The sequence below is a fragment of the Peromyscus maniculatus genome, chromosome 21 (assembly GCF_049852395.1).
Source record: "Peromyscus maniculatus bairdii isolate BWxNUB_F1_BW_parent chromosome 21, HU_Pman_BW_mat_3.1, whole genome shotgun sequence".
Taxonomy (NCBI): domain Eukaryota; kingdom Metazoa; phylum Chordata; class Mammalia; order Rodentia; family Cricetidae; genus Peromyscus; species Peromyscus maniculatus.
In genome coordinates, this window is record NC_134872.1 from 53,714,580 (window position 1) to 53,728,656 (window position 14,077).

A 14,077-nucleotide genomic window follows, 5' to 3' on the forward strand; every position below is an offset into this window, starting at 1 on the left:
TTGATTTTGTTTGCATGAGGCATCTCTATGTCCATTTTACGTAAGTCATTAGTTACTAGGCAGCAATAAAAAAACACAAGATATGCAGTATTTTATCAGAAAAAAGTATATTTAATAATTTCCCTACTCTTCCAAAGTTCACATAAATAAAGACCAGAAAACCCTTGCTGTGTGATTACTTCTGAAATCCTAATAATAAAAAAAACAATATTTGTTTTCTCTTTTTCACTCAAAATGTCTAATTTACTTAAACAAGATATGTCTCAAGAGATTTTTGCAGATACAATGCAATGTGGTTATCTCTAGGCACTATGTTGTACAGTATACATCTAACACTTCTTGTGCAGTCAAAGCCTTTTGCACACTGATTGCAAGTACCATGATCTGCCTCTCTACAGCACCTCCCTCACAACCAGCTGGGAACTGTCTTTGCTGGATTCAAGTTTTCTAGGCTGCTCATGTAATTAGAATCATGCAGAATCTCCTTCATGACTCTGTTATTTCATCTAGCATGACATTACCATTTCCATATGATTTGCCCCTTTTGTGGGATTTTCTTCTTTCTGAAGGATGACTATAATTCCATTTTGTGTATGTTTTACATTTTATCTAAATACTCAAACACTTACCAACATTGAAGTTGTTCCTTCATCTTGGCCATTGTAGATGGTGCTACAATACACATGGGAGTTTACATATTTTGTGAAATGCTTAGGTGTATTCCAACGTATTTTTTGTTTACTTTGTCAAGATTCACATTTTAAATATCTTTTACAACTGGGGATGGAAATTTAGCTCAGTTGGTAGAATGCCTTGAAAGACCCCCGCTCCATTATGAGGATATGGGGCGTTGGGCCGATGTTATGCCCCCCAATAACTTGGCCTTAGAAACGCCATTCTGCAGGAATCAGAAAAACAGGAGTTCACAGCTGTGACTAACTAGCCAGCCGGCCTTGGAAGAAAAAGATAACTATGGCCAGCCATCGGGCCTAAGATAGGGGATAATTGGGTCAGCGGCCTTGGGAGTAAGACAGTTGATATTTTATGGCAGGCCCCTGGCCTTGAAGAATAAGCAGCTGGCCTGGACAAGGCCAAATCAGCCACACACATGCGACCCCAAGTTCACCCTGGCCTTCTTTGAAACAACCAATAGGGACCCTGTAACTATGCTTCTCGCTTCTGTAACCGCGCCTCTGCCCCTGGGATCCCATAAAAAGTCCCCCTTGCCCTAGGAAGGCGCGCAAGTCCTCCAAGAGACTTCGCCCCAGGTACCTGGTCTAAATAAACCCTCTTGCTTTTGCATCTGATCTGTGGTTTCGGTGTGTTCCTTGGGTTTGGGGTCTCTCCCGGAGGAAGATCTCAGCCAGGGGTCTTTCATTTGGTGGCCCGTACGGGGATTGAGACCCCTCCCTGAAACCACCGACCCACCATCAGGAGGTAAGCCGGCCGGCCTTGATTTATGTCATCCCTGTCCAGTCTGAGGGTTGTCTGTTTGTCTGAATGTTAAATGTTGTTTGTTTGTCTCCGCGCCTGCGTCTGATAATCTGTCTGTGTCAGTGGATCTGAAAGAGGAGGCCGACGGGCCTGGACTTCGCCGCTGAACCCTGGGAGACGTCCCAGGGGAATCTGGAACCCTGAAAGAAGTTCCACGGAAATCTGTAGTGCCCTCTGAGGCACGATCTGTAGTGCCCTCTGAGGCACGATCTGTAGTGCCCTCTGTGGCACGGTCTGAAGACCCCTCTGGGGGCACGGTCTGAAGACCCCTCTGGGGGCACGGTTTTTCTGGTTTTGCTTTCGGTTTGGAACCGAAGCCGCGCAGCGAGTGTTAGTCTTATTTATATTGGTCTGTCGTTCCTTGTTTTCTGTTTAACCGTTCTCCTCCTAGAAACAACCATGGGACAGACTGCCACCACCCCCTTGAGCCTCACGCTTAAACACTGGTCAGACGTAAAGACACGAGCCAACAACGAAGGAGTCGTAATCAAGAAGAAAAAATGGATCACTCTTTGCGAGGCCGATTGGGTTAAAATGAATGTAAGATGACCTCGTCAGGGAACCTTTAACCTCAGTCTTATTTCACAGGTGAAGAGAAAAGTTTTTGCTTCCAGTCCCCATGGCCACCCGGACCAGGTCCCATACATTGCCATGTGGAGACTCCTGACAACAGAACCTCCCCCATGGGTTAAGCCGTTTCTCTTCCCCTCAGCCCCCCCCCCCCGACAGCGCCGGAGGGACCGGCGGCTCCTGCAGCGGCCCCCAAACAGCGGAGGATGAGTTTCCTGCTTCCTCCCCAATTGCCGGTCGCCTACGAGGAAGGCGGGACAAACCAGCAAAGGTAGGGAACACCTACGTCTCTATTGCCAGTTGCTCTTAGCGGGTCTCCAAGGGGCTCTAGACCCCCTACCGATTCGGCTCAGGTTACCAGAAAGAGACGCCGGCAGCGCGTTTTTAAAAAAAAAAGACTCAGAGAGACACGGAGGGAGAAAAAAAACAAACAAAAAAGTCCTGGCCACTGTAATGTCTCAGGGACAGGTCAGAGAGGGAGTTAGGAAATTAGGACAGGAGATCAAAAAAAAAAAAAAAAAAAAAAAAAAAAAAACACTGCTTGACAAAGACAAAGTGCTTACTGTAAACAGAGAGGACATTGGGCTCGTGACTGATCAAAAAAAGCCTCCAGGGTCTCGGAGACCTAAGCCAAGGGTCCTCAATCTGGAGGATTGGGGAGGTCACGGCCAGGAGCGCCCCCCCCCCAGCCCAGGCTAACTCTCAAGATTGTGGGGCAGCCAGTGACCTTCCTAGTGGACACCGGGGCTCAACATTCAGTCCTGACCCATACCGGAAGCTCTCTCAGTGACCGCACAGCTTTGGTCCAGGGGGCCACAGGTAACAGGAGGTATCAAAGGACCACCGAGAAAAAGGTTCAGCTGGCATCTGGACAGGACCCAAAGGGACCCCCCTACAAGTCCTAGCCCTTTGAACTGTTCGTGGACGAGAACTCAGGCTTTGCAAATGGAATGCTGGTACAGAGACTGGGGCCATAAAAGCCCGGTAGCTGCAGGATGGCCCCCTGTCTGCGTGGGGAAGCCGCTATTGCTGTTTTGCTCAAGGATGCAGGAAAACTGACTTTGGGACAGCCATTAACTGTGTTATCCTCCCATGCGGTAAAAGCTCTGGTCCAGCAGCCCCCAGACCGAGTGATGTTCAGACCAGTTGTCTCCCTCAACCCCGCAACCCTGCTGCCTGGTACACGGATGGGAGCAGCTTCCTCCAAGAAGGAGAACGGAGGGCCGGAGCAGCCGTCACCACCGAATCGGAGATAGTTTGGACCTCACCACTGCCACCTGGAACATCGGCCCAAAAGACAGAGCTGATCGCGCTGACCCAGGCCCTCCGGATGATGAAAGCCCGGAGGACCAGGAACTAACAAAGAAAATGGGGGCGGAATGGAGCCCCGAACGACAAGCTTACATCATAGATGGACAGAGGCCTTGCCTACCAAGAAAAAGGACCGCTAACGTGGTAACCAAAAAAAAAACTCCTAGATGACATCTTTCCCAGGTATGGAATACCCCAGATATTGGGGTCAGACAGTGGGCCTGCCTTCGTCTCCCAGGTAAGTCAGGAGGTGGCCAGGCTACTGGGGATTGATTGGAAACTTCATTGTGCATACCGCCCCCAGAGCTTAGGACAGGTAGAACGTACAAATAAAACCATTAAGGAGACTTTAACCAAATTAACGCTTGCAACTGGCACTAGAGATTGGGTGCTCCTACTCCCCCTAGCCCTTTACCGAGCCCAGAATACTCCTGGGCCTCATGGCCTAACCCCGTTCGAGATCATGTATGGGGCTCCCCCACCAATTGTAAATTTCCTTTACTCTGATATCTCCTCTTTTGCCACTAGCCCTCCAACTGATGCAAAAGACGATGTAAAAACCCCTGCCTGCCGGGAACAACTGAACCGCCCGGTGGTGCCTCACCCATTCAAGATTGGGGACTCTGTCTGGGTCCGACGCCATCAATCTAGGAACCTAGAGCCGAGGTTGACGGGACAGCGGCTTGGGTCCACACGTCGCATGTAAAGGCTGCCAAGGAACCCGACGAAGCTGAGGGCACCGAGACATCTAGTTCAACACTCTCCAAACCCACTAAAGATAAGACTCACCCGGGGGTCCCCTTGATCCCCCTAATAGTCCTCCTGACATAAGGAGGGACATCACCAGAGAGCCTGTTTCCCTGATGCTGGCCCTGTTACTGGAAAAAATTACCATGGGCGGAATAGCTGCTGGGTAGATACAAGACTGCAGCCCTTATAGAGACCGGCCAATTCAGACAGCTCCAAGTAGCCATGCTCAACAGAAATGATTTAAAAGATAGTTCCAAAGGTCACCATGGTTTACGACCCTTGTCTCCACCATTATGGGCCCCCTAATCATCCTTCTGCTCATTTTATTGTTTGGGTCATACATCCTCAACAGATTAGTGCAATTCATCAAGGATAAGGTTTCTGTTGCCCAGGCTTTGATCCTAACCCAGCAATATCAGAGGCTCAGACAGTCAGAGATAGAGTTAACCCCTTATTCTCCATCCTAAAATGAAAGATTTCATTTGGTACAAAAGAAAATGGGGGAATGAAAGACCCCCGCTCCATTATGAGGATATGGGGCGTTGGGCCGATGTTATGCCCCCCAATAACTTGGCCTTAGAAACGCCATTCTGCAGGAATCAGAAAAACAGGAGTTCACAGCTGTGACTAACTAGCCAGCCGGCCTTGGAAGAAAAAGATAACTATGGCCAGCCATCGGGCCTAAGATAGGGGATAATTGGGTCAGCGGCCTTGGGAGTAAGACAGTTGATATTTTATGGCGGGCCCCTGGCCTTGAAGAATAAGCAGCTGGCCTGGACAAGGCCAAATCAGCCACACACATGCGACCCCAAGTTCACCCTGGCCTTCTTTGAAACAACCAATAGGGACCCTGTAACTATGCTTCTCGCTTCTGTAACCGCGCCTCTGCCCCTGGGATCCCATAAAAAGTCCCCCTTGCCCTAGGAAGGCGCGCAAGTCCTCCAAGAGACTTCGCCCCAGGTACCTGGTCTAAATAAACCCTCTTGCTTTTGCATCTGATCTGTGGTTTCGGTGTGTTCCTTGGGTTTGGGGTCTCTCCCGGAGGAAGATCTCAGCCAGGGGTCTTTCAGCCTGTCTAGCACGCTCTTCTAATTTTCCTGTTTCATGCTTCTGCAATCATGTGTTTCCATGCTCTTGATTCCTGGAAACCACCAAGCTATACTATAATTTCATCTTTTTATGTCTATCACATAATTAAGCACAATGCCTTAGAGTTTTACCCCCATGATTGGTTATACCAATAGTATATGTTTGTTTTGTACCATTGTGGAATAAAAATATACCATCTTTTAAATCTTTGCAATCTTTGGTGTGTGTAAGCTGTCATGTACATCACTATGGGCATGTACATACCATGTGCTATATAGGTAGAGGTCAGAGGTCAACTTTGGGCATTGGTCCTTGCCTTTCCCTTTTTTTGAGATAAGATCACTTGTTATATGCTGCCAATTCCAGGTTACCTGGCCTAGAAGCGATTAGGTACTCTTCTGTCTCCAGTTTTCCATTGAAGAAGTACACTGAGTATTTCCATTGATACTCACTTCACAACATCTGGCTTTATGCACATTCTGAGAAAGTGAAGACAGGCCACCAGACTGGTCTGCCAAGCTTGTCTTCACGAAGGAATCTCCCCAGAATGACCACTCCTCTTTTGTGCTTTTATTCACTGTAAGGTACTTGAAGTGTTTCCAATTTCGGAAATTACTAATCAAGATGCAGAAAAAGTTTACTGATAGATTTTTGTATGAATGTGGGTTTTCATTTCCTTATGGCAAATATGCAAATTTTGGATCCAACAATAGACATGTGTATTCATCTTTAAGAAAATTGCACACTGTTATTTGATGCAACTACATCATTTCACGTTCCGGAAACAAATTATGTGAGTTTCAACTACTTTGCTTTCTCATCAGCATTTGATGATATCGATATATTTTTGATTTAGCCATTCTTATAAAGCTATAGTGGAATTACATTTCAGTTTTAATTTGCACTTCCCAGTGATATTAAACTGATGCTCAGACGGCAGACATCGTTTCATTTGTTTATTTCCAACTTCCTCTCTTCTTTATCGATATGCGTGCCCAGTCCTTTGGTGATTTCTCTTTAAAATTTGTATTATTCATTATTTTCTAATAAAAATACTTACAATGAGTTCTTACTACATTCTGGATACAAATTTTTGATCAGAAACACCCTTTCCAGATAAATTCTAGTCTGTAGTTTTTCTTTTTACTTTTTTGCAGTTTATTCAATGTGATAAAATATATTAATACCAATTCATTCCAATCTATCCATGCCTCCCATTGATGGCATGTGTTTCTGTGTAATCTCTAAAGCTTTGTCTAAATGCAAATTATGATACTTTCCTTCAATTTTATTCTAAATGTCTCATATTAAAACATCTTCAAACACACTGTTATTTTAAATACATTAATGATTAAACCTGTGTATTGATATTTGTATAAATTACCCCTTCAAAAATGTATATTTTTATATAGACATGAATAGCACACTTTAGTACAACAAGCATATGTTTAATCAAAGCCTCTTTCAAAGTTGATTCCTCAAGTGCTGGAAAGATACAGTAATTAGGAGCTTCTTGCACTTCCAGAGGACTAAAGTTAAGTTCCCTCCACCCATATCAGGCAGCTCACAAATGCCCATAACTCTAGCAAAGGGGGGTTCAATGTCCTCTTCTGGCCTCTTTGGACAGACGGACACACACACACACACACACACACACACACACACACACACACACACACAGAGAGAGAGAGACAGAGACAGAGACAGAGACAGAATGCAAAATCTTAAAAATTAAACTCTCAAAATCTACAGCCTGTCAAATTTTTAGCATTATGTGGGAGATACAAAGGACTTATTATCCCATAAATATTTATGATACCTAATCATATTGACCAGTTAGGTCTTAGAAATGCTAAATTTACACATTCTGAGTTCATTGTATCACTGCATGAAGCAGAGTCGTTTGAGAATCTGTCACAGGCTGTTGCTCTTCACACATTGTACCTTCCCCAGTCTGAGGCAATGCATTTGGAGTTCTACACCAGCAAGCAGAAGCATTAATATTCCTAAGATGACCTGACGATCCTGGAGAAAGTCAGATATCCCCCTGAATGCAGGTGATACAATCAAGAGTCAGTGAAGAACTGTGAGAAATCTTTATGTGTTTACTCAGCTTCAGAACTTCTCATTTTGATGGCTTCTCTTTGTTTTGCACAGACAATATCTTAAAACATAAACTGGTTATTTACTTTTCTGTTATTCTTTTACATGCTAACCAGTCTGTTTCTGTCACTTCGGGAGAAAAGCAACTGGTTCAGAATTTACAAGGAGCAATGCATCATATATATCAATGCAAAGACATACTTTCATATGTTAACACTTCAAATCATATTGAATCATAGTTTGTTGTTTTTTAATATTTATTTTGCAATATTTTCTCTTTTTTTTCTTATTTAATTTTATGACCTGTTTAATTTCATTTTACAGTCCATGGGCTTGTGGAAAACAAATGGTTGTTTTGACTGCCCTGCAGAAAAGGAGCATAGTGTTGAAGGCCCACAGCAGCAGACATTGGTGTGGACTCTGCTACAAAAGGGAGCTAAGCGAAACTAAAGCATGCTGGGTATGAAGTGGCACAAGGGCAGAATTTTCATTTAGCATGTTGCAAACATGTGCTTCTCAGGCCGCAGGGAACAATGCCCATAGACCTGCCAAATCCAAACAGGAATTCCTCGTACTGCTCCTGCTTGAGACTCTCTGCTCCAAATGCAATGTACATCTAAGAAAAGCAGGATGAATGGCCAAATTTTCTCTCCCTGTGTCTGGTCATACATCCTCTTGTTAACACATATCTGAGAAATGTTTAAAGGTATTTTTATTCTCTTATGTCAAGGATTTCTTTTGATAGGTATGGTTAATAATAGTAAAGAAAAGGTCCTTTATTAGCTAGTGTAGTTCAAGAGAAAGTAAGAAAATTGTAATCACAATTTGTTTTTAACCAGAATATCTTTAAAATAGATAAAAGGTAACTTTAATAATCTTTAAAATAGATAAGTGGTAACTTAACAATTCTGTGGCAATCCTGTGAAGCAAGTTTTATATTTAGATTATTAATTTTAGAATTATTCACTTTAGATTTAAGATCATTATTGTAATTAAATCACATTTGTCATTAAATTCTAACTGTCATCCTTCTGAAAAATCAGATGTTTTAGTTTTATATTACTGTAACAAAACTAGTTATATAATCCAATTTTTAAGAAGCACATTGTGTTAAAATGTCCTATAAATTTGTATCTCTGTACCACAGATTAGTGAAGCTCTCAAAGCTCACCAGAGAAGCCTTTGTACAGTGGACAGTGGTTAATGCCAAAACTCACAACTGGTCAAAATACAGAGACTGTATTTTGTCACAGTGGGACATCAATGTCATGTCTCTTTCCCCTAGGTCCAGGGACTGTTGTGAAAGATGGGACAGGAAGATGTTAACAGCCAGAAGTCAAGGAAGACCAGACAGAAAGAGCATCTTCTGGATAAGACAGGACTGCTGAACTCACGAACTCATAGGAGCTATGGTTACCTTCCCAAAACCTGCTCCAGATCAACCTGTCAAGATTCCATCACCCATGACGGTGGTGTGATGGAACTAATGAGTCACACCCAGAGCTAAGGAGCTATTGTCAGCTGATGGCCTCTTGGGGAGGAAGAGTGGGATTTTTTTTTAAGAGTATGGCCTCTGGTATGGCTGACCCCACACCCATGAGTACATATAAGCAGCACAAAGTGGAGGCATTGATTTATAAAAGAAAGAATAGAGCAGTAATTTAGAGGAGGTTAAGGAGATCATAGATTGTTCTGGGAGGAGTTTGGGGTTATGGGGGAATGAAAATGATTAAAATATACTGTATGCATGAAATTCTGAATTGATTAATAAAATATGGAAAACAGAGGAAAATGTTATTTGGTCTCCCAGTGTTAGAAGTCCCAGTGTACAGTCAATTGTCCCATTGTTGTAGGCCTGGGATGCAATCAATGTATGCTATCAAGGGTTCAGGGCACAGGAAGCTATTTATATCATGATAGCCTGAAAGCAAAAAGACAGACAAAAAGGGCCATTATTCCCATCAATGACACTCCCAAAGTCCTACTAGTCCTCAGTAGAGCCTTTCTCTTCTTAATGAATCCATCACCTCCCAATAATTCCAAGCTGCCATCATGAACCTTCAGGGATGTTCAAAAATCTCAACCAGAACATCCTTGATAATATCTTAGTCTTTTCATGCTCCTCAAAAAGATATAAGAACTCTTTAAAGTCAAATTGCATGGTCCTTCACTCCTAAGATGCACATTGAAATAGAAGCTCTAAATGCTGGATTTATCTTTGTTTCTTTAGAAGGGCAAATAAGGCCCCTATTTATCTGCTTTTTCTGGAGTGGCTGTCAAGAAGGGTCATTACAAACAGGCAGATCACTCTAAATTAAGAGATACCAATAACTAATATTTCTGACAGCTAAAGTGACATTGTGATTTTGGACAAAAAATTAAAATGTAACAAGAATAAACTAGATTTCCACATTCTGTAATGTTGAAAAAATATGGCTTGTTTTAAAATGAAAACGAGAAAGGGAAATAATCTTCAATTCACAGTCAAAATTGTACATGAACATAGTGGGTTGTAAGAAGCACCTAAGTGGGTGGGACTAAGTCAGGCTGGTACAAGGACAGGTTTCTCATTCCATGGGCTGCACACACAGGCTTCACAGGTATCACAGGGAAGTTAAAGTTTACTCATATTAATCTGGATTAGCGATCATAATTAAGAGAAATATGTCTTCTATACTTGTTTCTTTCTATTATATGGTTTGATGTAGCATAATATATAAAGTATTATATTATCCTTTCTCTTGCTCTAACTTTCTCTGCAGTCTCCTAAATTTGCATATCAACCACTTTTGGGGGGAGGGGGTTCAAGACAGGGTTTCTCTGTGAAACAGTCCTGGATATCCTGAAACTCACTCTGTAGACCAGGCTGGCCTTGAACTCACAGAGATCCACCTGCCTCTGCCTCCTGAGTGCTGGGATTAGAAGTGTGTGCCAACACCGACTGGCTAATATCAACCATTTTTAATGGCAAGTAAAGTTCATTCTATTTTTCCCTAAGTATGAAGTGATTGACCACAAAAGCTATTTACAAACCATTGGGAAAATCTAGTAACATGCCTGAGAATTGGTTTGCAATATTGTACAATTGTGGAGTAGTGCAAATAATTAATACTTTCGTATCTTTCCTTGCTCAACCCTTCAACCAGCTAAAGATTCTAGCAGTGCGTAGGAAGCATCACTTATATCTGCAACTTTCACCAACAGGAGCCTCTATTCATTTGTTATTGCAAACAGCAATGTTGAAGTAGCATCTTATGACAGTTGATGCAAAAAGAGATGAACTGATAAAATGGAAAAAATGTAAATTTCAAGTTTCTCCAGTATATAAACTTCTGCTGTTTCAAGATTCAGATCTTACCTTAGTAAGAGTAAGTATTCATGTGTGGGTGGGTGTGTCACTGAGGTGCCCCTTTTGGAGCTTCTTGGACTCCTTGTTGAAAGAATTGAAACATAGACTTAGAATGGAAACTCAAGGATAATTTATTGGCCTTAGAGGAGGCAAAGGAATGTGACAGAGTCTATCGGTGGGGAGAGAATCAAGTCACTTTTAACACCTTAGAGGACAAAGTAGGTACACTGGGAAAAGTACTGGGCACCCAGTGCCTTTGCTTCTAGCAGATTCTACTGAAGGGGAAAAAGCTACCCTCCTCCTTTGGTAACAAGGGCTTTTGATGTGATAACAACACTCCACACTTTTTGGCCAAACAAGGAGGAAATATGAATTAATATCTGGTGGTTTAATATTATTGACAGCTAAGAGTAGCTCTAGGCACCCTAGAATCCAGGAAGAGGTCAATGCAGGAAGCTATGACAGCTCATTGCATGTATTATTGGGAGTCCACTTCTTAATGCTATGAATGGTCCAGAAAGGAATAACTGGAAGTCAGTTTGGCTGCAGTCAGTTTTGCTATCTTTGGGCAAGTTTGAGGCCCCTGCTGTCTTCATCTTCAAGTTTGCAGTAGTTAAAATCATTCTATGCTACTTTATTGCCTACTGAGTGGCCAGCACTTGTTCACCGAATGCAGCCGTGAAAGGCTGGTGCTTCGAGAGGAGTTACAGCTTTGAGATTTTTCATTACGTTTGAAGCCCGTTTCCCTGACAGAATATTGCTAACTGCTGACCTTTCAGTTTTCCACCAAAGAGATTGACATTGATATTTTTATGTCTCAAATGGTGCCTTTCTTTTTAACTACCTTCCCTGGTCACATTTGTGTGTCTGTCTCCCAATCATAGAGTTGTTGGGAAGTACTTTATTCACAGATAATGATAGTCTTATGTGAACTATAAACATAATTTATTAAATATTATACTAAGTTAAATATATAATTGTATATTCTCAAAATGAGCAATTACTTTTAGTGTGAAAAATAGAGTGTACCAATCTTTAAGTTGCAGAAACACATCTCTAATTATTTATAGAATATTCTTGAGCAGAATAAGAAGCATCAGACTTAACATTCCTACAATAATATGAGTGGTATTCTTTAGAACAAATTGTAAATATTTTTCTATGTAAGTCAAAATGTCAGTGACTTCTTTTATTTTGTGATTTTTTTTGTCTTTCTCTGTCTCTTTATATGTTTATGTTTGTCTGGGTATGCATATATAAACGGATCAATGTGTATGTGTCTGTTTGCATACAAATGTGTGCATGTTTGTTTACATGTGTGTTTGTGTGAATATATGTGCACATGCATTTGTATATATGTATATATGTGTATATATGTGTTTATATGGGTATGTGTCCTTATGTAAGTGTGTGTGTGTGTGTGTGTGTGTGTGTGTGTGTGTGTGTGTGTGTGTTTGTGTGTGTTCTGTATGCAGGCCAGAAGGCCAGAGGATAATTTTGGAAGTCATTCATTAGAAGTGGTCATGCAGCCGGGCGGTGGTGGCGCACGCCTTTAATCCCAGCACTCGGGAGGCAGAGCCAGGCGGATCGCTGTAAGTTCGAGGCCAGCCTGGGCTACCAAGTGAGCTCCAGGAAAGGCGCAAAGCTACACAGAGAAACCCTGTCTCGAAAAACCAAAAAAAAAAAAAAGAAGTGGTCATGCAACTTGTTTTATGTATGTATGTATGTATGTATGTATGTGTGTGTGTGTGTGTATTTATTTATTTATTTATTTATTTATTTATTTATTTATTTATTTATTTATTTATTTTTAAGCTAGCGTCTCTCCTTGGAATGTGCCTGACTTGGTTAGTCTGGCAGGCCAACAAGTTTCATGGATCCCACTATGTGTGCTCTCCAGCACTGATATTAGAAGCTTACACCACCATGCCTGGATTTTTATATGGTGCTGGGGGTTGGATTCAGGTCTTCATGCTTTCAAGACAGCACTTTGCATACTGGCTGAGCTGTCTTTCTAGCCGTTCATGGTTCTTTTATATTTCAGTCAATTTCTATTTACTCTAATGGTAAATTTGTTACAGTAGTCTAGATAATAATTACAGTAATTTTCATCAACTATTAAGTTCTCTCTTTCAAAAACATATGAACTCTTTCACCAGAAGCCTACAACCTTTCTTACTTTACAAAGATTCCTTCTAAGAAAAATTAATTTGTCATAGGCTTGCCATGGCCACTAAATTGATCAAGAGAGTTCTGCTGTCAATTACTCACAGTATAAATAGTGACAGATCTAGATGAAATTCTAAACAGTCTTATTAAATAAGAAACACAGAACCAAAAAAGCCCAAAAGATCAGAGCACTAGTGAAGCCTTTAGCTTACCAGATGCTGCTGTCCTTCCCCTGAGAGAGACCTTCTGTGTGACCTTTTTATTGCCTTTCTGTTCTACCTTCTCATTGGATCTAAACCCAACCACATGATTTCCTCATCACTGACTGTCTATACAGATCTCCAGGTCTCTATGGTTCATACTGAGATTAAAGGTTTGGGTCACCGTTTGGCTGTGTCCTTGAACACACATAGACTCTGCTTGCCATGTGATTGGATTAAGGGCGTGTGCCACCACCACTGGACTTCTGCTAAATGGATTGCTTTGGCTCTGATCCCCAGGCAACTTTATTTATTAACATACAAATAAAATCACACTTCAGCACAAATAAAATATCACCATAGACAGATTTATCTGGGATATTTGTAAACACTGCTTTCTGACTCTAAAATTATTCACAACTAGATAATTACATTTTATATTTATAGATGTAGGCTATAAATTCATTTTACTAGGTTCTTAATATAAATCCAATTCTACTGTCTACTTAAAGAATTACCATATTGCTCTTTTAGTTGTAGAATGTTTTTAGAGTGGTTGGGGGTGGAGTGGGGGGAAGATGGGGGTGAGCGAGAGAAGGGGAGGAGGGGGAACTGTGGTTGGTATATAAAATGGAAAAAAATATTTGAAATAAAAAAAATTAGAAAAAAGAATTCCCTTTACTAATGAGTACATAAAATAGAAACATACGGATATGCTAATGTATCTATATTCACATATAGGCATTTTAATATTTATTTTTCTTTTTGATTTGACCAAACACACAAGATGAAGCAGCTGAAAGGAAAGAAGATTTGTGTCTCACTGTCTGTGGACACAGTGTTTCATGGTGGGAAGTTCACAGCCACAGTAGCAAGAAGTTACATCTGTTTGCTCACATCTTGGTGGACCAGGAAGCAGAGAAAGAACAAGAAAAAATCCAGGAAATAATCTTTAAGATCTGTACCCTCCCCCTAAATACTTCCTACTATTAGGTTCTACTCACACTCAAAATGTTCCATGATCTTCCAAAATGTGCCATCT

At 41.6% G+C, this 14,077-nt stretch overlaps 1 long non-coding RNA gene across 3 annotated transcripts; it reads left to right on the forward strand.

Annotated features, from left to right (window-relative positions):
• Positions 1-820: 820 nt before the first annotated feature.
• LOC143269961 (uncharacterized) lies at positions 821-5,124 on the forward strand. Of its 3 annotated transcripts, none has more exons than XR_013046777.1 (2): positions 821-1,437; positions 3,904-5,124. It is a non-coding gene; the product is annotated as an uncharacterized LOC143269961 (long non-coding RNA). The 3 variants fall into 3 exon arrangements; XR_013046776.1 differs by lacking the exon at positions 821-1,437 and adding an exon at positions 1,746-2,335; XR_013046778.1 differs by lacking the exon at positions 821-1,437 and adding an exon at positions 2,342-3,613.
• The last annotated feature ends 8,953 nt before the right edge of the window (positions 5,125-14,077 follow it).